General features: G+C 43.9%; 14 non-coding genes across 14 annotated transcripts; all 14 read left to right on the top strand.

Annotated features, from left to right (window-relative positions):
• The first annotated feature begins 601 nt into the window (after positions 1 to 601).
• On the top strand, positions 602 to 673 carry trnad-guc (transfer RNA aspartic acid (anticodon GUC)). The gene has a single exon. It is a non-coding gene; the product is annotated as a tRNA-Asp (tRNA).
• Positions 674 to 1,845: 1,172 nt separating this feature from the next.
• trnag-gcc (transfer RNA glycine (anticodon GCC)) lies at positions 1,846 to 1,916 on the top strand. Its single transcript has one exon. It is a non-coding gene; the product is annotated as a tRNA-Gly (tRNA).
• An 851-nt stretch (positions 1,917 to 2,767) lies between these two features.
• trnad-guc (transfer RNA aspartic acid (anticodon GUC)) lies at positions 2,768 to 2,839 on the top strand. Its single transcript has one exon. It is a non-coding gene; the product is annotated as a tRNA-Asp (tRNA).
• Positions 2,840 to 4,125: 1,286 nt separating this feature from the next.
• On the top strand, positions 4,126 to 4,196 carry trnag-gcc (transfer RNA glycine (anticodon GCC)). The gene has a single exon. It is a non-coding gene; the product is annotated as a tRNA-Gly (tRNA).
• An 851-nt stretch (positions 4,197 to 5,047) lies between these two features.
• Positions 5,048 to 5,119, top strand: trnad-guc (transfer RNA aspartic acid (anticodon GUC)). The gene has a single exon. It is a non-coding gene; the product is annotated as a tRNA-Asp (tRNA).
• Positions 5,120 to 6,252: 1,133 nt separating this feature from the next.
• trnad-guc (transfer RNA aspartic acid (anticodon GUC)) lies at positions 6,253 to 6,324 on the top strand. Its single transcript has one exon. It is a non-coding gene; the product is annotated as a tRNA-Asp (tRNA).
• A 1,286-nt stretch (positions 6,325 to 7,610) lies between these two features.
• Positions 7,611 to 7,681, top strand: trnag-gcc (transfer RNA glycine (anticodon GCC)). The gene has a single exon. It is a non-coding gene; the product is annotated as a tRNA-Gly (tRNA).
• An 851-nt stretch (positions 7,682 to 8,532) lies between these two features.
• On the top strand, positions 8,533 to 8,604 carry trnad-guc (transfer RNA aspartic acid (anticodon GUC)). The gene has a single exon. It is a non-coding gene; the product is annotated as a tRNA-Asp (tRNA).
• Positions 8,605 to 9,736: 1,132 nt separating this feature from the next.
• trnad-guc (transfer RNA aspartic acid (anticodon GUC)) lies at positions 9,737 to 9,808 on the top strand. The gene has a single exon. It is a non-coding gene; the product is annotated as a tRNA-Asp (tRNA).
• A 1,241-nt stretch (positions 9,809 to 11,049) lies between these two features.
• Positions 11,050 to 11,121, top strand: trnad-guc (transfer RNA aspartic acid (anticodon GUC)). The gene has a single exon. It is a non-coding gene; the product is annotated as a tRNA-Asp (tRNA).
• A 1,178-nt stretch (positions 11,122 to 12,299) lies between these two features.
• Positions 12,300 to 12,370, top strand: trnag-gcc (transfer RNA glycine (anticodon GCC)). The gene has a single exon. It is a non-coding gene; the product is annotated as a tRNA-Gly (tRNA).
• A 1,004-nt stretch (positions 12,371 to 13,374) lies between these two features.
• Positions 13,375 to 13,445, top strand: trnag-gcc (transfer RNA glycine (anticodon GCC)). The gene has a single exon. It is a non-coding gene; the product is annotated as a tRNA-Gly (tRNA).
• Positions 13,446 to 14,403: 958 nt separating this feature from the next.
• trnad-guc (transfer RNA aspartic acid (anticodon GUC)) lies at positions 14,404 to 14,475 on the top strand. Its single transcript has one exon. It is a non-coding gene; the product is annotated as a tRNA-Asp (tRNA).
• Positions 14,476 to 21,314: 6,839 nt separating this feature from the next.
• Positions 21,315 to 21,386, top strand: trnad-guc (transfer RNA aspartic acid (anticodon GUC)). Its single transcript has one exon. It is a non-coding gene; the product is annotated as a tRNA-Asp (tRNA).
• The last annotated feature ends 3,670 nt before the right edge of the window (positions 21,387 to 25,056 follow it).

The raw sequence follows: 25,056 nt of genomic DNA, 5'->3' as shown, positions 1-25,056 counted from the left end.
TACAACAAGAAGCTCCCTGTTCAGTCGACAGCATTTTTTTCAGAAGCTGGCTTCCAACGCACCAAACTAGGGGAGCTGCCACTCCAACTCAGCACTTGAGACCACTTAGCCAAAGTGACCTCTTAGGAGTTCTTTTCTTAGCAAAAATGTCAAACTCACACAAAGTCCAAGTTGACAGTAAACTGCAGTCACTGGAAATGAAAAAGGATTGTGTCCAGGCTGACCTTGAACCAGACATGTAAAATAATTGCAGTTTTTACCCGATGAAGACACTGGATGATGGCGCTGTATGCGCGCGTCTGGTACCCATCATGCCTTGTGTCGAGCATTGGTGGTTCAATGGTAGAATTCTCGCCTGCCACGTGGGAAGCCCGGGTTCGATTGGCAGTAAACTGCAGTCACTGGAAATGAAAAAGGATTGTGTCCAGGCTGTATTTTATATATCGGATCCTGTAGTTGGACATGCTTTCCTCAACCCTCACCCTACCCTATCCCTATTTTATGAATCGGACATGCTTTCCTCAGGTTTTCTGTATAGTCCTGGTAAATACTGGAACGCTGCCATCAGCCCGCTTACGAGCCAAAAACAGCACCACAGAAGTCCTCGTTAGTATAGTGGACAGTATCTCCGCCTGTCACGTGGAAGACCGGGGTTCAATTCCCCGACGGGGAGAAATATTCTTTCTATTCAGCAGTCCCATTACTTACCACCTAAGAAAGGGGCTTTACGCTAGCCCTACTCTCAAGGTGAGGTGAGTAAAAGTTAACTCTCTGTACATCTAAGGAATAAAAAAATAAGGAAATGGTCCAAGGAGAGGAATTCATACATGGTAGGTAAAATAAAATGAGAATTTGGGATTGTGACAGTGAATTTTTTAGTCCCTCTCAGGGACTTCTTACTTCTTGCCTGCCATGTGGGAGGCCCGGGTTCGATTCCCGGCCAATGCAGCCAGGATTTTGACTTGGTCTTACAATGTTAGAAAGTGCAGATATGATACTGCTACAAAGGATCAACTGTTGTCTGTTGCGCTCATTGTGAATCACAACACTTGAAGTTGAATAACGGGATCCGTTGCTGTTTTTTGTCCCAGAGACACAGACAAACTTGTGCAGTGCAACACAGCTCAGGACACTTGAAGTCTAACAATTCTATGAAAAACATTTTCCCAGGACTCTTTACATTGTTACAACAAGAAGCTCCCTGTTCAGTCGACAGCATTTTTTTCAGAAGCTGGCTTCCAACGCACCAAACTAGGGGAGCTGCCACTTCAACTCAGCACTTGAGACCACTTAGCCAAAGTGACCTCTTAGGAGTTCTTTTCTTAGCAAAAATGTCAAACTCACACAAAGTCCAAGTTGACAGTAAACTGCAGTCACTGGAAATGAAAAAGGATTGTGTCCAGGCTGACCTTGAACCAGACATGTAAAATAATTGCAGTTTTTACCCGATGAAGACACTGGATGATGGCGCTGTATGCGCGCGTCTGGTACCCATCATGCCTTGTGTCGAGCATTGGTGGTTCAATGGTAGAATTCTTGCCTGCCACGTGGGAAGCCCGGGTTCGATTGACAGTAAACTGCAGTCACTGGAAATGAAAAAGGATTGTGTCCAGGCTGTATTTTATATATCGGATCCTGTAGTTGGACATGCTTTCCTCAACCCTCACCCTACCCTATCCCTATTTTATGAATCGGACCCCGAAGTTGGACATGCTTTCCTCAGGTTCTCTGTATAGTCCTGGTAAATACTGGAACGCTGCCATCAGCCCGTTCCAACAAAGTGCTGTGGAGACCTCATGGTGGCGCTGTTTGCGCGCGTCTGGTACCCATAATGCCTTGTGTCGAGCATTGGTGGTTCAATGGTAGAATTCTCGCCTGCCACGCGGGAGGCCCGGGTTCGATTCCCGGCCAATGCAGCCAGGATTTTGACTTGGTCTTACAATGTTAGAAAGTGCAGATATGATACTGCTACAAAGGATCAACTGTTGTCTGTTGCGCTCATTGTGAATCACAACACTTGAAGTTGAATAACGGGATCCGTTGCTGTTTTTTGTCCCAGAGACACAGACAAACTTGTGCAGTGCAACACAGCTCAGGACACTTGAAGTCTAACAATTCTATGAAAAACATTTTCCCAGGACTCTTTACATTGTTACAACAAGAAGCTCCCTGTTCAGTCGACAGCATGTTTTTCAGAAGCTGGCTTCCAACGCACCAAACTAGGGGAGCTGCCACTCCAACTCAGCACTTGAGACCACTTAGCCAAAGTGACCTCTTAGGAGTTCTTTTCTGAGCAAAAATGTCAAACTCACACAAAGTCCAAGTTGACAGTAAACTGCAGTCACTGGAAATGAAAAAGGATTGTGTCCAGGCTGACCTTGAACCAGACATGTAAAATAATTGCAGTTTTTACCCGATGAAGACACTGGATGATGGCGCTGTATGCGCGCGTCTGGTACCCATCATGCCTTGTGTCGAGCATTGGTGGTTCAATGGTAGAATTCTCGCCTGCCACGTGGGAAGCCCGGGTTCGATTGACAGTAAACTGCAGTCACTGGAAATGAAAAAGGATTGTGTCCAGGCTGTATTTTATATATCGGATCCTGTAGTTGGACATGCTTTCCTCAACCCTCACCCTACCCTATCCCTATTTTATGAATCGGACCCCGAAGTTGGACATGCTTTCCTCAGGTTCTCTGTATAGTCCTGGTAAATACTGGAACGCTGCCATCAGCCCGTTTACGAGCCAAAAACAGCACCACAGAAGTCCTCGTTAGTATAGTGGACAGTATCTCCGCCTGTCACGCGGAAGACCGGGGTTCGATTCCCCGACGGGGAGAAATGTTCTTTCTATTCAGCAGTCCCATTACTTACCACCTAAGAAAGGGGCTTTACGCTAGCCCTACTCTCAAGGTGAGGTGAGTAAAAGTTAACTCTCTGTACATCTAAGGAATAAAAAAATAAGGAAATGGTCCAAGGAGAGTAATTCATACATGTTAGGTAAAATAAAATGAGAATTTGGGATTGTGACAGTGAATTTTTTAGTCCCTCTCAGGGACTTCTTACTTCTTACTTCTTGCCTGCCACGCGGGAGGCCCGGGTTCGATTCCCGGCCAATGCAGCCAGGATTTTGACTTGGTCTTACAATGTTAGAAAGTGCAGATATGATACTGCTACAAAGGATCAACTGTTGTCTGTTGCGCTCATTGTGAATCACAACACTTGAAGTTGAATAACGGGATCCGTTGCTGTTTTTTGTCCCAGAGACACAGACAAACTTGTGCAGTGCAACACAGCTCAGGACACTTGAAGTCTAACAATTCTATGAAAAACATTTTCCCAGGACTCTTTACATTGTTACAACAAGAAGCTCCCTGTTCAGTCGACAGCATTTTTTTCAGAAGCTGGCTTCCAACGCACCAAACTAGGGGAGCTGCCACTCCAACTCAGCACTTGAGACCACTTAGCCAAAGTGACCTCTTAGGAGTTATTTTCTTAGCAAAAATGTCAAACTCACACAAAGTCCAAGTTGACAGTAAACTGCAGTCACTGGAAATGAAAAAGGATTGTGTCCAGGCTGACCTTGAACCAGACATGTAAAATAATTGCAGTTTTTACCCGATGAAGACACTGGATGATAAATCAGAAGATCACCAAAGGGATTATGAATGACTTGGAAGGGGAACAGGAGAGTGCTTACCAAATTTGGCAAACAATCCAACAAAGTGCTGTGGAGACCTCATGGTGGCGGTGTATGCTCGCGTCTGGTACCCATCATGCCTTGTGTCGAGCATTGGTGGTTCAATGGTAGAATTCTCGCCTGCCACGTGGGAGGCCCGGGTTCGATTGACAGTAAACTGCAGTCACTGGAAATGAAAAAGGATTGTGTCCAGGCTGTATTTTATATATCGGATCCTGTAGTTGGACATGCTTTCCTCAACCCTCACCCTACCCTATCCCTATTTTATGAATCGGACCCCGAAGTTGGACATGCTTTCCTCAGGTTCTCTGTATAGTCCTGGTAAATACTGGAACGCTGCCATCAGCACGTTCCAACAAAGTGCTGTGGAGACCTCATGGTGGCGCTGTTTGCGCGCGTCTGGTACCCATAATACCTTGTGTCGAGCATTGGTGGTTCAATGGTAGAATTCTCGCCTGCCACGCGGGAGGCCCGGGTTCGATTCCCGGCCAATGCAGCCAGGATTTTGACTTGGTCTTACAATGTTAGAAAGTGCAGATATGATACTGCTACAAAGGATCAACTGTTGTCTGTTGCGCTCATTGTGAATCACAACACTTGAAGTTGAATAACGGGATCCGTTGCTGTTTTTTGTCCCAGAGACACAGACAAACTTGTGCAGTGCAACACAGCTCAGGACACTTGAAGTCTAACAATTCTATGAAAAACATTTTCCCAGGACTCTTTACATTGTTACAACAAGAAGCTCCCTGTTCAGTCGACAGCATTTTTTTCAGAAGCTGGCTTCCAACGCACCAAACTAGGGGAGCTGCCACTCCAACTCAGCACTTGAGACCACTTAGCCAAAGTGACCTCTTAGGAGTTCTTTTCTTAGCAAAAATGTCAAACTCACACAAAGTCCAAGTTGACAGTAAACTGCAGTCACTGGAAATGAAAAAGGATTGTGTCCAGGCTGACCTTGAACCAGACATGTAAAATAATTGCAGTTTTTACCCGATGAAGACACTGGATGATGGCGCTGTATGCGCGCGTCTGGTACCCATCATGCCTTGTGTCGAGCATTGGTGGTTCAATGGTAGAATTCTTGCCTGCCACGTGGGAAGCCCGGGTTCGATTGACAGTAAACTGCAGTCACTGGAAATGAAAAAGGATTGTGTCCAGGCTGTATTTTATATATCGGATCCTGTAGTTGGACATGCTTTCCTCAACCCTCACCCTACCCTATCCCTATTTTATGAATCGGACCCCGAAGTTGGACATGCTTTCCTCAGGTTCTCTGTATAGTCCTGGTAAATACTGGAACGCTGCCATCAGCCCGTTTACGAGCCAAAAACAGCACCACAGAAGTCCTCGTTAGTATAGTGGACAGTATCTCCGCCTGTCACGTGGAAGACCGGGGTTCGATTCCCCGACGGGGAGAAATATTCTTTCTATTCAGCAGTCCCATTACTTACCACCTAAGAAAGGGGCTTTACGCTAGCCCTACTCTCAAGGTGAGGTGAGTAAAAGTTAACTCTCTGTACATCTAAGGAATAAAAAAATAAGGAAATGGTCCAAGGAGAGGAATTCATACATGGTAGGTAAAATAAAATGAGAATTTGGGATTGTGACAGTGAATTTTTTAGTCCCTCTCAGGGACTTCTTACTTCTTACTTCTTGCCTGCCACGCGGGAGGCCCGGGTTCGATTCCCGGCCAATGCAGCCAGGATTTTGACTTGGTCTTACAATGTTAGAAAGTGCAGATATGATACTGCTACAAAGGATCAACTGTTGTCTGTTGCGCTCATTGTGAATTACAACACTTGAAGTTGAATAACGGGATCCGTTGCTGTTTTTTGTCCCAGAGACACAGACAAACTTGTGCAGTGCAACACAGCTCAGGACACTTGAAGTCTAACAATTCTATGAAAAACATTTTCCCAGGACTCTTTACATTGTTACAACAAGAAGCTCCCTGTTCAGTCGACAGCATTTTTTTCAGAAGCTGGCTTCCAACGCACCAAACTAGGGGAGCTGCCACTCCAACTCAGCACTTGAGACCACTTAGCCAAAGTGACCTCTTAGGAGTTCTTTTCTGAGCAAAAATGTCAAACTCACACAAAGTCCAAGTTGACAGTAAACTGCAGTCACTGGAAATGAAAAAGGATTGTGTCCAGGCTGACCTTGAACCAGACATGTAAAATAATTGCAGTTTTTACCCGATGAAGACACTGGATGATGGCGCTGTATGCGCGCGTCTGGTACCCATCATGCCTTGTGTCGAGCATTGGTGGTTCAATGGTAGAATTCTCGCCTGCCACGTGGGAAGCCCGGGTTCGATTGACAGTAAACTGCAGTCACTGGAAATGAAAAAGGATTGTGTCCAGGCTGTATTTTATATATCGGATCCTGTAGTTGGACATGCTTTCCTCAACCCTCACCCTACCCTATCCCTATTTTATGAATCGGACCCCGAAGTTGGACATGCTTTCCTCAGGTTCTCTGTATAGTCCTGGTAAATACTGGAACGCTGCCATCAGCCCGTTTACGAGCCAAAAACAGCACCACAGAAGTCCTCGTTAGTATAGTGGACAGTATCTCCGCCTGTCACGCGGAAGACCGGGGTTCGATTCCCCGACGGGGAGAAATGTTCTTTCTATTCAGCAGTCCCATTACTTACCACCTAAGAAAGGGGCTTTACGCTAGCCCTACTCTCAAGGTGAGGTGAGTAAAAGTTAACTCTCTGTACATCTAAGGAATAAAAAAATAAGGAAATGGTCCAAGGAGAGTAATTCATACATGGTAGGTAAAATAAAATGAGAATTTGGGATTGTGACAGTGAATTTTTTAGTCCCTCTCAGGGACTTCTTACTTCTTACTTCTTGCCTGCCACGCGGGAGGCCCGGGTTCGATTCCCGGCCAATGCAGCCAGGATTTTGACTTGGTCTTACAATGTTAGAAAGTGCAGATATGATACTGCTACAAAGGATCAACTGTTGTCTGTTGCGCTCATTGTGAATCACAACACTTGAAGTTGAATAACGGGATCCGTTGCTGTTTTTTGTCCCAGAGACACAGACAAACTTGTGCAGTGCAACACAGCTCAGGACACTTGAAGTCTAACAATTCTATGAAAAACATTTTCCCAGGACTCTTTACATTGTTACAACAAGAAGCTCCCTGTTCAGTCGACAGCATTTTTTTCAGAAGCTGGCTTCCAACGCACCAAACTAGGGGAGCTGCCACTCCAACTCAGCACTTGAGACCACTTAGCCAAAGTGACCTCTTAGGAGTTATTTTCTTAGCAAAAATGTCAAACTCACACAAAGTCCAAGTTGACAGTAAACTGCAGTCACTGGAAATGAAAAAGGATTGTGTCCAGGCTGACCTTGAACCAGACATGTAAAATAATTGCAGTTTTTACCCGATGAAGACACTGGATGATAAATCAGAAGATCACCAAAGGGATTATGAATGACTTGGAAGGGGAACAGGAGAGTGCTTACCAAATTTGGCAAACAATCCAACAAAGTGCTGTGGAGACCTCATGGTGGCGGTGTATGCTCGCGTCTGGTACCCATCATGCCTTGTGTCGAGCATTGGTGGTTCAATGGTAGAATTCTCGCCTGCCACGTGGGAGGCCCGGGTTCGATTGACAGTAAACTGCAGTCACTGGAAATGAAAAAGGATTGTGTCCAGGCTGTATTTTATATATCGGATCCTGTAGTTGGACATGCTTTCCTCAACCCTCACCCTACCCTATCCCTATTTTATGAATCGGACCCCGAAGTTGGACATTCTTTCCTCAGGTTCTCTGTATAGTCCTGGTAAATACTGGAACGCTGCCATCAGCACGTTCCAACAAAGTGCTGTGGAGACCTCATGGTGGCGCTGTTTGCGCGCGTCTGGTACCCATAATACCTTGTGTCGAGCATTGGTGGTTCAATGGTAGAATTCTCGCCTGCCACGCGGGAGGCCCGGGTTCGATTCCCGGCCAATGCAGCCAGGATTTTGACTTGGTCTTACAATGTTAGAAAGTGCAGATATGATACTGCTACAAAGGATCAACTGTTGTCTGTTGCGCTCATTGTGAATCACAACACTTGAAGTTGAATAACGGGATCCGTTGCTGTTTTTTGTCCCAGAGACACAGACAAACTTGTGCAGTGCAACACAGCTCAGGACACTTGAAGTCTAACAATTCTATGAAAAACATTTTCCCAGGACTCTTTACATTGTTACAACAAGAAGCTCCCTGTTCAGTCGACAGCATTTTTTTCAGAAGCTGGCTTCCAACGCACCAAACTAGGGGAGCTGCCACTCCAACTCAGCACTTGAGACCACTTAGCCAAAGTGACCTCTTAGGAGTTCTTTTCTTAGCAAAAATGTCAAACTCACACAAAGTCCAAGTTGACAGTAAACTGCAGTCACTGGAAATGAAAAAGGATTGTGTCCAGGCTGACCTTGAACCAGACATGTAAAATAATTGCAGTTTTTACCCGATGAAGACACTGGATGATGGCGCTGTATGCGCGCGTCTGGTACCCATCATGCCTTGTGTCGAGCATTGGTGGTTCAATGGTAGAATTCTCGCCTGCCACGTGGGAGGCCCGGGTTTGATTGACAGTAAACTGCAGTCACTGGAAATGAAAAAGGATTGTGTCCAGGCTGTATTTTATATATCGGATCCTGTAGTTGGACATGCTTTCCTCAACCCTCACCCTACCCTATCCCTATTTTATGAATCGGACCCCGAAGTTGGACATGCTTTCCTCAGGTTCTCTGTATAGTCCTGGTAAATACTGGAACGCTGCCATCAGCCCGTTTACGAGCCAAAAACAACACCACAGAAGTCCTCGTTAGTATAGTGGACAGTATCTCCGCCTGTCACGCGGAAGACCGGGGTTCGATTCCCCGACGGGGAGAAATATTCTTTCTACCAGCAGTCCCATTACTTACCACCTAAGAAAGGGGCTTTACGCTAGCCCTACTCTCAAGGTGAGGTGAGTAAAAGTTAACTCTCTGTACATCTAAGGAATAAAAAAATAAGGAAATGGTCCAAGGAGAGGAATTCATACATGGTAGGTAAAACAAAATGAGAATTTGGGATTGTGACAGTGAATTTTTTAGTCCCTCTCAGGGACTTCTTACTTCTTACTTCTTGCCTGCCACGCGGGAGGCCCGGGTTCGATTCCCGGCCAATGCAGCCAGGATTTTGACTTGGTCTTACAATGTTAGAAAGTGCAGATATGATACTGCTACAAAGGATCAACTGTTGTCTGTTGCGCTCATTGTGAATCACAACACTTGAAGTTGAATAACGGGATCCGTTGCTGTTTTTTGTCCCAGAGACACAGACAAACTTGTGCAGTGCAACACAGCTCAGGACACTTGAAGTCTAACAATTCTATGAAAAACATTTTCCCAGGACTCTTTACATTGTTACAACAAGAAGCTCCCTGTTCAGTCGACAGCATTTTTTTCAGAAGCTGGCTTCCAACGCACCAAACTAGGGGAGCTGCCACTCCAACTCAGCACTTGAGACCACTTAGCCAAAGTGACCTCTTAGGAGTTCTTTTCTTAGCAAAAATGTCAAACTCACACAAAGTCCAAGTTGACAGTAAACTGCAGTCACTGGAAATGAAAAAGGATTGTGTCCAGGCTGACCTTGAACCAGACATGTAAAATAATTGCAGTTTTTACCCGATGAAGACACTGGATGATGGCGCTGTATGCGTGCGTCTGGTACCCATCATGCCTTGTGTCGAGCATTGGTGGTTCAATGGTAGAATTCTCGCCTGCCACGTGGGAAGCCCGGGTTCGATTGGCAGTAAACTGCAGTCACTGGAAATGAAAAAGGATTGTGTCCAGGCTGTATTTTATATATCGGATCCTGTAGTTGGACATGCTTTCCTCAACCCTCACCCTACCCTATCCCTATTTTATGAATCGGACCCCGAAGTTGGACATGCTTTCCTCAGGTTCTCTGTATAGTCCTGGTAAATACTGGAATGCTGCCATCAGCCCGCTTACGAGCCAAAAACAGCACCACAGAAGTCCTCGTTAGTATAGTGGACAGTATCTCCGCCTGTCACGCGGAAGACCGGGGTTCGATTCCCCGACAGGGAGAAATATTCTTTCTATTCAGCAGTCCCATTACTTACCACCTAAGAAAGGGGCTTTACGCTAGCCCTACTCTCAAGGTGAGGTGAGTAAAAGTTAACTCTCTGTACATCTAAGGAATAAAAAAAATAAGGAAATGGTCCAAGGAGAGTAATTCATACATGGTAGGTAAAATAAAATGAGAATTTGGGATTGTGACAGTGAATTTTTTAGTCCCTCTCAGGGACTTCTTACTTCTTACTTCTTGCCTGCCACGCGGGAGGCCCGGGTTCGATTCCCGGCCAATGCAGCCAGGATTTTGACTTGGTCTTACAATGTTAGAAAGTGCAGATATGATACTGCTACAAAGGATCAACTGTTGTCTGTTGCGCTCATTGTGAATCACAACACTTGAAGTTGAATAACGGGATCCGTTGCTGTTTTTTGTCCCAGAGACACAGACAAACTTGTGCAGTGCAACACAGCTCAGGACACTTGAAGTCTAACAATTCTATGAAAAACATTTTCCCAGGACTCTTTACATTGTTACAACAAGAAGCTCCCTGTTCAGTCGACAGCATTTTTTTCAGAAGCTGGCTTCCAACGCACCAAACTAGGGGAGCTGCCACTCCAACTCAGCACTTGAGACCACTTAGCCAAAGTGATCTCTTAGGAGTTCTTTTCTTAGCAAAAATGTCAAACTCACACAAAGTCCAAGTTGACAGTAAACTGCAGTCACTGGAAATGAAAAAGGATTGTGTCCAGGCTGACCTTGAACCAGACATGTAAAATAATTGCAGTTTTTACCCGATGAAGACACTGGATGATAAGTCAGAAGATCACCAAAGGGATTATGAATGACTTGGAAGGGGAACAGGAGAGTGCTTACCAAATTTGACAAACAATCCAACAAAGTGCTGTGGAGACCTCATGGTGGCGCTGTATGCGCGCGTCTGGTACCCATCATGCCTTGTGTCGAGCATTGGTGGTTCAATGGTAGAATTCTCGCCTGCCACGTGGGAGGCCCGGGTTTGATTGACAGTAAACTGCAGTCACTGGAAATGAAAAAGGATTGTGTCCAGGCTGTATTTTATATATCGGATCCTGTAGTTGGACATGCTTTCCTCAACCCTCACCCTACCCTATCCCTATTTTATGAATCGGACCCCGAAGTTGGACATGCTTTCCTCAGGTTCTCTGTATAGTCCTGGTAAATACTGGAACGCTGCCATCAGCCCGTTTACGAGCCAAAAACAACACCACAGAAGTCCTCGTTAGTATAGTGGACAGTATCTCCGCCTGTCACGCGGAAGACCGGGGTTCGATTCCCCGACGGGGAGAAATATTCTTTCTACCAGCAGTCCCATTACTTACCACCTAAGAAAGGGGCTTTACGCTAGCCCTACTCTCAAGGTGAGGTGAGTAAAAGTTAACTCTCTGTACATCTAAGGAATAAAAAAATAAGGAAATGGTCCAAGGAGAGGAATTCATACATGGTAGGTAAAACAAAATGAGAATTTGGGATTGTGACAGTGAATTTTTTAGTCCCTCTCAGGGACTTCTTACTTCTTACTTCTTGCCTGCCACGCGGGAGGCCCGGGTTCGATTCCCGGCCAATGCAGCCAGGATTTTGACTTGGTCTTACAATGTTAGAAAGTGCAGATATGATACTGCTACAAAGGATCAACTGTTGTCTGTTGCGCTCATTGTGAATCACAACACTTGAAGTTGAATAACGGGATCCGTTGCTGTTTTTTGTCCCAGAGACACAGACAAACTTGTGCAGTGCAACACAGCTCAGGACACTTGAAGTCTAACAATTCTATGAAAAACATTTTCCCAGGACTCTTTACATTGTTACAACAAGAAGCTCCCTGTTCAGTCGACAGCATTTTTTTCAGAAGCTGGCTTCCAACGCACCAAACTAGGGGAGCTGCCACTCCAACTCAGCACTTGAGACCACTTAGCCAAAGTGACCTCTTAGGAGTTCTTTTCTGAGCAAAAATGTCAAACTCACACAAAGTCCAAGTTGACAGTAAACTGCAGTCACTGGAAATGAAAAAGGATTGTGTCCAGGCTGACCTTGAACCAGACATGTAAAATAATTGCAGTTTTTACCCGATGAAGACACTGGATGATGGCGCTGTATGCACGCGTCTGGTACCCATCATGCCTTGTGTCGAGCATTGGTGGTTCAATGGTAGAATTCTCGCCTGCCACGTGGGAAGCCCGGGTTCGATTGACAGTAAACTGCAGTCACTGGAAATGAAAAAGGATTGTGTCCAGGCTGTATTTTATATATCGGATCCTGTAGTTGGACATGCTTTCCTCAACCCTCACCCTACCCTATCCCTATTTTATGAATCGGACCCCGAAGTTGGACATGCTTTCCTCAGGTTCTCTGTATAGTCCTGGTAAATACTGGAACGCTGCCATCAGCCCGTTCCAACAAAGTGCTGTGGAGACCTCATGGTGGCGCTGTTTGCGCGCGTCTGGTACCCATAATACCTTGTGTCGAGCATTGGTGGTTCAATGGTAGAATTCTCGCCTGCCACGCGGGAGGCCCGGGTTCGATTCCCGGCCAATGCAGCCAGGATTTTGACTTGGTCTTACAATGTTAGAAAGTGCAGATATGATACTGCTACAAAGGATCAACTGTTGTCTGTTGCGCTCATTGTGAATCACAACACTTGAAGTTGAATAACGGGATCCGTTGCTGTTTTTTGTCCCAGAGACACAGACAAACTTGTGCAGTGCAACACAGCTCAGGACACTTGAAGTCTAACAATTCTATGAAAAACATTTTCCCAGGACTCTTTACATTGTTACAACAAGAAGCTCCCTGTTCAGTCGACAGCATTTTTTTCAGAAGCTGGCTTCCAACGCACCAAACTAGGGGAGCTGCCACTCCAACTCAGCACTTGAGACCACTTAGCCAAAGTGACCTCTTAGGAGTTCTTTTCTTAGCAAAAATGTCAAACTCACACAAAGTCCAAGTTGACAGTAAACTGCAGTCACTGGAAATGAAAAAGGATTGTGTCCAGGCTGACCTTGAACCAGACATGTAAAATAATTGCATTTTTTTCCCGATGAAGACACTGGATGATAAATCAGAAGATCACCAAAGGGATTATGAATGACTTGGAAGGGGAACAGGAGAGTGCTTACCAAATTTGGCAAACAATCCAACAAAGTGCTGTGGAGACCTCATGGTGGCGCTGTATGCGCGCGTCTGGTACCCATCATGCCTTGTGTCGAGCATTGGTGGTTCAATGGTAGAATTCTCGCCTGCCACGTGGGAGGCCCGGGTTCGATTGACAGTAAACTGCAGTCACTGGAAATGAAAAAGGATTGTGTCCAGGCTGTATTTTATATATCGGATCCTGTAGTTGGACATGCTTTCCTCAACCCTCACCCTACCCTATCCCTATTTTATGAATCGGACCCCGAAGTTGGACATGCTTTCCTCAGGTTCTCTGTATAGTCCTGGTAAATACTGGAACGCTGCCATCAGCCCGTTCCAACAAAGTGCTGTGGAGACCTCATGGTGGCGCTGTTTGCGCGCGTCTGGTACCCATAATACCTTGTGTCGAGCATTGGTGGTTCAATGGTAGAATTCTCGCCTGCCACGCGGGAGGCCCGGGTTCGATTCCCGGCCAATGCAGCCAGGATTTTGACTTGGTCTTACAATGTTAGAAAGTGCAGATATGATACTGCTACAAAGGATCAACTGTTGTCTGTTGCGCTCATTGTGAATCACAACACTTGAAGTTGAATAACGGGATCCGTTGCTGTTTTTTGTCCCAGAGACACAGACAAACTTGTGCAGTGCAACACAGCTCAGGACACTTGAAGTCTAACAATTCTATGAAAAACATTTTCCCAGGACTCTTTACATTGTTACAACAAGAAGCTCCCTGTTCAGTCGACAGCATTTTTTTCAGAAGCTGGCTTCCAACGCACCAAACTAGGGGAGCTGCCACTCCAACTCAGCACTTGAGACCACTTAGCCAAAGTGACCTCTTAGGAGTTCTTTTCTTAGCAAAAATGTCAAACTCACACAAAGTCCAAGTTGACAGTAAACTGCAGTCACTGGAAATGAAAAAGGATTGTGTCCAGGCTGACCTTGAACCAGACATGTAAAATAATTGCATTTTTTTCCCGATGAAGACACTGGATGATAAATCAGAAGATCACCAAAGGGATTATGAATGACTTGGAAGGGGAACAGGAGAGTGCTTACCAAATTTGGCAAACAATCCAACAAAGTGCTGTGGAGACCTCATGGTGGCGCTGTATGCGCGCGTCTGGTACCCATCATGCCTTGTGTCGAGCATTGGTGGTTCAATGGTAGAATTCTCGCCTGCCACGTGGGAGGCCCGGGTTCGATTGACAGTAAACTGCAGTCACTGGAAATGAAAAAGGATTGTGTCCAGGCTGTATTTTATATATCGGATCCTGTAGTTGGACATGCTTTCCTCAACCCTCACCCTACCCTATCCCTATTTTATGAATCGGACCCCGAAGTTGGACATGCTTTCCTCAGGTTCTCTGTATAGTCCTGGTAAATACTGGAACGCTGCCATCAGCCCGTTTACGATCCAAAAACAGCACCACAGAAGTCCTCGTTAGTATAGTGGACAGTATCTCCGCCTGTCACGCGGAAGACCGGGGTTCGATTCCCCGACGGGGAGAAATATTCTTTCTACCAGCAGTCCCATTACTTACCACCTAAGAAAGGGGCTTTACGCTAGCCCTACTCTCAAGGTGAGGTGAGTAAAAGTTAACTCTCTGTACATCTAAGGAATAAAAAAATAAGGAAATGGTCCAAGGAGAGGAATTCATACATGTTAGGTAAAATAAAATGAAAATTTGGGATTGTGACAGTGAATTTTTTAGTCCCTCTCAGGGACTTCTTACTTTTTACTTCTTACCTGCCACGCGGGAGGCCCTGGTTCGATTCCCGGCCAATGCAGCCAGGATTTTGACTTGGTCTTACAATGTTAGAAAGTGCAGATATGATACTGCTACAAAGGATCAACTGTTGTCTGTTGCGCTCATTGTGAATCACAACACTTGAAGTTGAATAACGGGATCCGTTGCTGTTTTTTGTCCTAGAGACACAGACAAACTTGTGCAGTGCAACACAGCTCAGGACACTTGAAGTCTAACAATTCTATGAAAAACATTTTCCCAGGACTCTTTACATTGTTACAACAAGAAGCTCCCTGTTCAGTCGACAGCATTTTTTTCAGAAGCTGGCTTCCAACGCACCAAACTAGGGGAGCTGCCACTCCAACTCAGCACTTGAGACCACTTAGCCAAAGTGACCTCTTAGGAGTCCTTTTCTTAGCAAAAATGTCAAACTCACACAAAGTCCAAGTTGACAGTAAACTGCAGTCACTGGAAATGAAAAAGGATTGTGTCCAGCCTGACCTTGAACCAGACATGTAAAATAATTGCAGTTTTTACCCGATGAAGACACTGGATGATAAGTCAGAAGATCACCAAAGGGATTATGAATGACTTGGAAGGGGAACAGGAGAGTGCTTACCAAATTTGACAAACAATCCAACAAAGTGCTGTGGAGACCTCATGGTGGCGCTGTATGCGCGCGTCTGGTACCCATCATGCCTTGTGTCGAGCATTGGTGGTTCAATGGTAGAATTCTCGCCTGCCACGTGGGAGGCCCGGGTTCGATTGACAGTAAACTGCAGTCACTGGAAATAAAAAAGGATTGTGTCCAGGCTGTGTTTTATATATCGGATCCTGTAGTTGGACATGCTTTCCTCAACCCTCACCCTACCCAATCCCTATTTTATGAATCGGACCCCGAAGTTGGACATGCTTTCCTCAGGTTCTCTGTATAGTCCTGGTAAATACTGGAACGCTGCCATCAGCCCGTTCCAACAAAGTGCTGTGGAGACCTCATGGTGGCGCTGTTTGCGCGCGTCTGGTACCCATAATGCCTTGTGTCGAGCATTGGTGGTTCAATGGTAGAATTCTCGCCTGCCACGCGGGGGCAAGTTGCGAATAGCTGTAACAGAAAATCAGCCAATAGGATTAAAGTATCTTTTTTTTTTTCCAAGGTGTTCGAATGCTTGCTTCAAATCCCCACTGAGACAAATCTGAGATGTGATTTAGGCTATTGTGTTGTGATGAAACACATTGTTTAATATTGACTTTAATAGATTCCCTTTGTTGTTACCTTGTTTATTGAGAGTGAAGTACCTGAAGTACATGTATAAATCATTTTAGTTTAAAAATCTAATTTACTACTATTTACTAAGATCTGAATATGTCATTGATTTCCTTGTTTTGTGTACAGATTAAATCATGCACACCTTCTAAAAAGTAATATAAAAGTTTGAAACCGCATTAAAATGTCCATGTTGGTGAACTGGCAGCAGTACATCTTAGCATTTTTATTCAGACCCCATAAAGCACATGAGACAGAAGGTTTTGTATATAAATGGCACATTTAAGTTGAAAAGAAGCTATATTATTTTAATTCCAAGCAGTAAAAAAGACAATAAATTTCAATTTTTTCATGAAAATAGTTTAATTTACAAGCAAGTTATAATGGATGGTGGGTGGAAGTAGGGTGGTATAAGATAAAAAGCAGCATCAGAACATTCAGTGAAAGTTATAAATACAAGGTTAATTTAACATCCTCTTAAACCAGTGATTCCCAAAGTGGGGCCCATGGTTATGACAGTTGAAGGCATCGAGCTTAAATAAAAGCAATCCACATCGTTTTGCATTGCCAGCAAAGCATGGCAAATTGTGTTGTAGGACTTCCAGGTAAATGCCAGGGTGACAATTAATCTACAGCAGAAGTCACAACTTTGAAAACAAAGACAAGAAAATATGGTAAGTCATATCTTGCCCTCAGCTCTAGCTGTACAACGGCAGTTAGAAAAGATAGCTACACTCCTTACTTTGCCACATGCTACATGTGTGAGAGTTTTTTCTGCAGTTGCCTCAAACAAGACAAAGTACAGATCAAAGGTGAACATTTAAAATGAACTTAGAGAGGCAGCTGAAGCAGACAGAGGCACCCCAGACTAAAGCAGATCTGTAACATAAAACAAAGCCCACACCAATCATTAAAAACTTGTAGGACTGAAAGTATAAATCTTAAAAGCAGATTTTCATCCCCTCCTCTCCGACGGACCACAGCCAGAGCATTCTGCTGAACAAGGTCAGCCCGTATGGGGGCAGACTTGTCCTGCAGAGTGGAGTCCTCCTTAATTCTTCTGGCTTCCTTTGACGGCTCCTAGAGGAGAAATCCGAGTGGTCCCTTGCGGAACACAACACAGACTTTCCCCGGGAAGAACAACACTTTCTTGTGCATCTTTACCTAAAAGAAAATAATAGAATTTTAGATTCATTTTAATCAGATACAGTGAGAATATATTTGTGAAAAAAATACCAGAATATTTCAGATCACATATTAATCCCACTCAAATAGAAATGGCCAATTAAATATTTTACAGCGGCAAAACTTCTATGATCTTCACTAAAAAGTTCAGAAGGCTAAAAAGACAATAGTTTTTCACACCTTTCTGATCTTCACCTACTCTGGGATCTAAGGGGGAGGAAGTGTGTGTGTGTGTGTGTGTGTGTGTGTGTGTGTGTGTGTGTGTGTGTGTGTGTGTTTCTGTACATCTGAGAGTCTACCTGAGAACTAAAGGGTAAGAGGGTGGGGTGGGAGCAGCAGGAGGAGGAAAGCACAGCATGTGTGAGCAAGAATAGAGGGGGGAGTGAGAGGGGCAGTAGATGTGGGAAAAAAACTGTGTGTGCCTAAGCACCTGAGTTTAAGTGTATGAGTTTGGAGAGGGGCAAATGGGGCAGGAGAGGAGTTCCTATCAAATAATTGAGGAACAAAATGACATTTGATATTGTAGTTAAGACTTAATTTGACTCTGAAAGATAGTGTAACACCATGGTCCTGATAAAAGTTTACTTTACTTGACCATTAAATAGATAACGTTTGTTTGTTAAATCAAGTTTGATAGTGTAATTTATCACGTTATTGCACCAATATTGTCTGACAGAGAAAATAAATAATAATAAATTGACCCTATAGTTTTAAATTTATGCCAAACAAAGTCTCTTACCTTTGATTAGTGAATACTGCGTGATGAGAATTCGAAGAAAGTAGATAGTGTCTTGTCTCCACCGCAGTTCGCTCTGAAGAAAAACTCGGGACAGCGCCACTAAGTCGTAGTGGCCAAAAGTATACTACATCCGTAGTGGTTTAGCACTACCATAGAGAATGAATGGGAAACGGTTTAGGGCTTTTAGCTAAACAATTCTCGATGCGGGCGCGGGGGCAAGTTGCGAATAGCTGTAACAGAAAATCAGCCAATAGGATTAAAGTATCTTTTTTTTTTTCCAAGGTGTTCGAATGCTTGCTTCAAATCCCCACTGAGACAAATCTGAGATGTGATTTAGGCTATTGTGTTGTGATGAAACACATTGTTTAATATTGACTTTAATAGATTCCCTTTGTTGTTACCTTGTTTATTGAGAGTGAAGTACCTGAAGTACATGTATAAATCATTTTAGTTTAAAAATCTAATTTACTACTATTTACTAAGATCTGAATATGTCATTGATTTCCTTGTTTTGTGTACAGATTAAATCATGCACACCTTCTAAAAAGTAATATAAAAGTTTGAAACCGCATTAAAATGTCCATGTTGGTGAACTGGCAGCAGTACATCTTAGCATTTTTATTCAGACCCCATAAAGCACATGAGACAGAAGGTTTTGTATATAAATGGCACATTTAAGTTGAAAAGAAGCTATATTATTTTAATTCCAAGCAGTAAAAAAGACAATAAATTTCAATTTTTTCATGAAAATAGTTTAATTTACAAGCAAGTTATAATGGATGGTGGGTGGAAGTAGGGTGGTATAAGATAAAAAGCAGCATCAGAACATTCAGTGAAAGTTATAAATACAAGGTTAATTTAACATCCTCTTAAACCAGTGATTCCCAAAGTGGGGCCCATGGTTATGACAGTTGAAGGCATCGAGCTTAAATAAAAGCAATCCACATCGTTTTGCATTGCCAGCAAAGCATGGCAAATTGTGTTGTAGGACTTCCAGGTAAATGCCAGGGTGACAATTAATCTACAGCAGAAGTCACAACTTTGAAAACAAAGACAAGAAAATATGGTAAGTCATATCTTGCCCTCAGCTCTAGCTGTACAACGGCAGTTAGAAAAGATAGCTACACTCCTTACTTTGCCACATGCTACATGTGTGAGAGTTTTTTCTGCAGTTGCCTCAAACAAGACAAAGTACAGATCAAAGGTGAACATTTAAAATGAACTTAGAGAGGCAGCTGAAGCAGACAGAGGCACCCCAGACTAAAGCAGATCTGTAACATAAAACAAAGCCCACACCAATCATTAAAAACTTGTAGGACTGAAAGTATAAATCTTAAAAGCAGATTTTCATCCCCTCCTCTCCGACGGACCACAGCCAGAGCATTCTGCTGAACAAGGTCAGCCCGTATGGGGGCAGACTTGTCCTGCAGAGTGGAGTCCTCCTTAATTCTTCTGGCTTCCTTTGACGGCTCCTAGAGGAGAAATCCGAGTGGTCCCTTGCGGAACACAACACAGACTTTCCCCGGGAAGAACAACACTTTCTTGTGCATCTTTACCTAAAAGAAAATAATAGAATTTTAGATTCATTTTAATCAGATACAGTGAGAATATATTTGTGAAAAAAATACCAGAATATTTCAGATCACATATTAATCCCACTCAAATAGAAATGGCCAATTAAATATTTTACAGCGGCAAAACTTCTATGATCTTCACTAAAAAGTTCAGAAGGCTAAAAAGGCAATAGTTTTTCACACCTTTCTGATCTTCACCTACTCTGGGATCTAAGGGGGAGGAAGTGTGTGTGTGTGTGTGTGTGTGTGTGTGTGTGTGTGTGTGTGTGTGTGTGTGTGTTTCTGTACATCTGAGAGTCTACCTGAGAACTAAAGGGTAAGAGGGTGGGGTGGGAGCAGCAGGAGGAGGAAAGCACAGCATGTGTGAGCAAGAATAGAGGGGGGAGTGAGAGGGGCAGTAGATGTGGGAAAAAAACTGTGTGTGCCTAAGCACCTGAGTTTAAGTGTATGAGTTTGGAGAGGGGCAAATGGGGCAGGAGAGGAGTTCCTATCAAATAATTGAGGAACAAAATGACATTTGATATTGTAGTTAAGACTTAATTTGACTCTGAAAGATAGTGTAACACCATGGTCCTGATAAAAGTTTACTTTACTTGACCATTAAATAGATAACGTTTGTTTGTTAAATCAAGTTTGATAGTGTAATTTATCACGTTATTGCACCAATATTGTCTGACAGAGAAAATAAATAATAATAAATTGACCCTATAGTTTTAAATTTATGCCAAACAAAGTCTCTTACCTTTGATTAGTGAATACTGCGTGATGAGAATTCGAAGAAAGTAGATAGTGTCTTGTCTCCACCGCAGTTCGCTCTGAAGAAAAACTCGGGACAGCGCCACTAAGTCGTAGTGGCCAAAAGTATACTACATCCGTAGTGGTTTAGCACTACCATAGAGAATGAATGGGAAACGGTTTAGGGCTTTTAGCTAAACAATTCTCGATGCGGGCGCGGGAGGCCCGGGTTCGATTCCCGGCCAATGCAGCCAGGATTTTGACTTGGTCTTACAATGTTAGAAAGTGCAGATATGATACTGCTACAAAGGATCAACTGTTGTCTGTTGCGCTCATTGTGAATCACGACACTTGAAGTTGAATAACGGGATCCGTTGCTGTTTTTTGTCCCAGAGACACAGACAAACTTGTGCAGTGCAACACAGCTCAGGACACTTGAAGTCTAACAATTCTATGAAAAACATTTTCCCAGGACTCTTTACATTGTTACAACAAGAAGCTCCCTGTTCAGTCGACAGCATTTTTTTCAGAAGCTGGCTTCCAACGCACCAAACTAGGGGAGCTGCCACTCCAACTCAGCACTTGAGACCACTTAGCCAAAGTGACCTCTTAGGAGTTCTTTTCTTAGCAAAAATGTCAAACTCACACAAAGTCCAAGTTGACAGTAAACTGCAGTCACTGGAAATGAAAAAGGATTGTGTCCAGGCTGACCTTGAACCAGACATGTAAAATAATTGCAGTTTTTACCCGATGAAGACACTGGATGATGGCGCTGTATGCGCGCGTCTGGTACCCATCATGCCTTGTGTCGAGCATTGGTGGTTCAATGGTAGAATTCTCGCCTGCCACGTGGGAAGCCCGGGTTCGATTGGCAGTAAACTGCAGTCACTGGAAATGAAAAAGGATTGTGTCCAGGCTGTATTTTATATATCGGATCCTGTAGTTGGACATGCTTTCCTCAACCCTCACCCTACCCTATCCCTATTTTATGAATCGGACCCCGAAGTTGGACATGCTTTCCTCAGGTTCTCTGTATAGTCCTGGTAAATACTGGAACGCTGCCATCAGCCCGTTTACGAGCCAAAAACAGCACCACAGAAGTCCTCGTTAGTATAGTGGACAGTATCTCCGCCTGTCACGCGGAAGACCGGGGTTCGATTCCCCGACGGGGAGAAATATTCTTTCTACCAGCAGTCCCATTACTTACCACCTAAGAAAGGGGCTTTACGCTAGCCCTACTCTCAAGGTGAGGTGAGTAAAAGTTAACTCTCTGTACATCTAAGGAATAAAAAAATAAGGAAATGGTCCAAGGAGAGGAATTCATACATGGTAGGTAAAATAAAATGAGAATTTGGGATTGTGACAGTGAATTTTTTAGTCCCTCTCAGGGACTTCTTACTTCTTACTTCTTACCTGCCACGCGGGAGGCCCTGGTTCGATTCCCGGCCAATGCAGCCAGGATTTTGACTTGGTCTTACAATGTTAGAAAGTGCAGATATGATACTGCTACAAAGGATCAACTGTTGTCTGTTGCGCTCATTGTGAATCACAACACTTGAAGTTGAATAACGGGATCCGTTGCTGTTTTTTGTCCTAGAGACACAGACAAACTTGTGCAGTGCAACACAGCTCAGGACACTTGAAGTCTAACAATTCTATGAAAAACATTTTCCCAGGACTCTTTACATTGTTACAACAAGAAGCTCCCTGTTCAGTCGACAGCATTTTTTTCAGAAGCTGGCTTCCAACGCACCAAACTAGGGGAGCTGCCACTCCAACTCAGCACTTGAGACCACTTAGCCAAAGTGACCTCTTAGGAGTCCTTTTCTTAGCAAAAATGTCAAACTCACACAAAGTCCAAGTTGACAGTAAACTGCAGTCACTGGAAATGAAAAAGGATTGTGTCCAGGCTGACCTTGAACCAGACATGTAAAATAATTGCAGTTTTTACCCGATGAAGACACTGGATGATAAGTCAGAAGATCACCAAAGGGATTATGAATGACTTGGAAGGGGAACAGGAGAGTGCTTACCAAATTTGGCAAACAATCCAACAAAGTGCTGTGGAGACCTCATGGTGGCGCTGTATGCGCGCGTCTGGTACCCATCATGCCTTGTGTCGAGCATTGGTGGTTCAATGGTAGAATTCTCGCCTGCCACGTGGGAAGCCCGGGTTCGATTGGCAGTAAACTGCAGTCACTGGAAATGAAAAAGGATTGTGTCCAGGCTGTATTTTATATATCGGATCCTGTAGTTGGACATGCTTTCCTCAACCCTCACCCTACCCTATCCCTATTTTATGAATCGGACCCCGAAGTTGGACATGCTTTCCTCAGGTTCTCTGTATAGTCCTGGTAAATACTGGAACGCTGCCATCAGCCCGTTTACGAGCCAAAAGCAGCACCACAGAAGTCCTCATTAGTATAGTGGACAGTATCTCCGCCTGTCACGCGGAAGACCGGGGTTCGATTCCCCGACGGGGAGAAATATTCGTTCTACCAGCAGTCCCATTACTTACCACCTAAGAAAGGGGCTTTACGCTAGCCCTACTCTCAAGGTGAGGTGAGTAAAAGTTAACTCTCTGTACATCTAAGGAATAAAAAAATAAGGAAATGGTCCAAGGAGAGGAATTCATACATGGTAGGTAAAATAAAATGAGAATTTGGGATTGTGACAGTGAATTTTTTAGTCCCTCTCAGGGACTTCTTACTTCTTGACTGCCAAGCGGGAGGCGAGGGTTCGATTCCCGGCCAATGCAGCCAGGATTTTTGACTTGGTCTTACAATGTTAGAAAGTGCAGATATGATACTGCTACAAAGGATCAACTGTTGTCTGTTGCGCTCATTGTGAATCACAACACTTGAAGTTGAATAACGGGATCCGTTGCTGTTTTTTGTGCCAGAGACACAGACAAACTTGTGCAGTGCAACACAGCTCAGGACACTTGAAGTCTAACAATTTTATAAAAAACATTTTCCCAGGACTCTCTACATTGTTACAACAAGAAGCTCCCTGTTCAGTCGACAGCATTTTTTTCAGAAGCTGGCTTCCAACGCACCAAACTAGGGGAGCTGCCACTCCAACTCAGCACTTCAGACCACTTAGCCACAGTGACCTCTTAAGAGTTCTTTTCTTAGCAAAAATGTCAAACTCACACAAAGTCCAAGTTAACAGTAAACTGCAGTCACTGGAAATGAAAAAGGATTGTGTCCAGGCTGACCTTGAACCAGACATGTAAAATAATTGCAGTTTTTACCCAATGAAGACACTGGATGATAAGTCAGAAGATCACCAAAGGGATTATGAATGACTTTGAAGGGGAACAGGAAAGTGCTTACCAAATTTGGCAAACAATCTGTTGCTGTTTTTTGTGCCAGAGACACAGACAAAGTTTTGCAGTGCAACACAGCTCAGGACACTTGAAGTCTAACAATTCTATGAAAAACATTTTCCCAGGGCTCTCTACATTGTTACAACAAGAAGCTCCCTGTTCAGTCGACAGCATTTTTTTCAGAAGCTGGCTTCCAACGCACCAAACTAGGGGAGCTGCCACTCCAACTCAGCACTTCAGACCACTTAGCCACAGTGACCTCTTAAGAGTTCTTTTCTTAGCAAAAATGTCAAACTCACACAAAGTCCAAGTTGACAGTAAACTGCAGTCACTGGAAATGAAAAAGGATTGTGTCCAGGCTTACCTTGAACCAGACATGTAAATAAATTTACCAAATTTGGCAAACAATCCACCATAGTGCTGTGGAGACCTCATGGTGGCGCTGAATGCGTGCATCGGCTACCCAGCATCCCTTGTGTCGAGGATTGGTGGTTCAGTGGTTCAGTAAATTGCAGTCACTGGAAATTAAAAAGGGGTATGTCCAGGCTCAGCTTAATCCCGACATGTAAAATAATGGCAATGGCAATGGAAGCAATTTGACTGTTTGGACCTCCATTGAATGTTAGAGCCTACATGAGCTGGTTGTAACAAATGGGGGCTCGTCCAAAAAAAAAAAAAAATCTGTAAGTTGATTGTTTATCTGTTTTGTAGTGATTTAGAAAACGTTGGTTGGAGGGCTCATAGTAGCTTGCTGTCTGGTTTATGTAGCTTTCTTTGAACTTAAAAGTTGGGATTGTATTTTCACTAGTTTTCGTGTTTTCGTCGTCATTAACACTTTCCCCGCCAGAGTATTCTAGAATGGTTATTTTACCTTTATTTTACCAGGTAGTCTCAATGAGATTTTGTAATCTCATTTTCAAGAGAGACCTGGGTACATCAGTGGCAAATAAAATAATAAAAAACATTTAAGTAACAGAGATCAAAAACCCTAAGTAGATGCATGGCCAATACACACAACAACATCATACAAACACATTAAAAGGTCAAGAAAAGTCAAGTGTCCAATGCAGGGCTATTAACAAAGATAACTCCCAATTGATTTAGATTTGTAGTCTTTCAGCATCGCTTTAAATTCCACTAGAGTGAACATGGGCATGTTTCTGAAAGAAGGTTTTGTGCAAACTCTGAGTTAGTTAACCCTGAAATGAGAGAAACTCTGGGTATTCCGTTTCAGAAGGGGAGGTCACTCACACTCGAGAAAGAGGGGTAACTCCAGCCCGTTCCAGAGGGAGAAGTTACTTTAGCTCTGAGTCAGTTACTATGGTAACTGAGTCTGTGAAGCTAACCTGGTTGGGAGCAGGTTTTCTTCAATGAACCCAGAGTTTCTCTCGGTCTCCGCCCTCTTTCAGAGCCAGAAACGCTGTTTAATTTCCTCATTCTTTCATTCAGTCCGTATCACACGCGTTAGTGAAGATTCACCGTTTGTCTGAATAAAAATCCAGGTTGTTTTAA

The sequence above is a fragment of the Labrus bergylta genome, chromosome 9 (genome assembly GCF_963930695.1).
Source record: "Labrus bergylta chromosome 9, fLabBer1.1, whole genome shotgun sequence".
In the NCBI taxonomy this organism is placed as follows: Eukaryota; Metazoa; Chordata; class Actinopteri; order Labriformes; family Labridae; genus Labrus; species Labrus bergylta.
The sequence above is the reverse complement of the archived record's forward strand: the minus strand, read 5'-3'. Positions and strand labels throughout refer to the sequence as shown.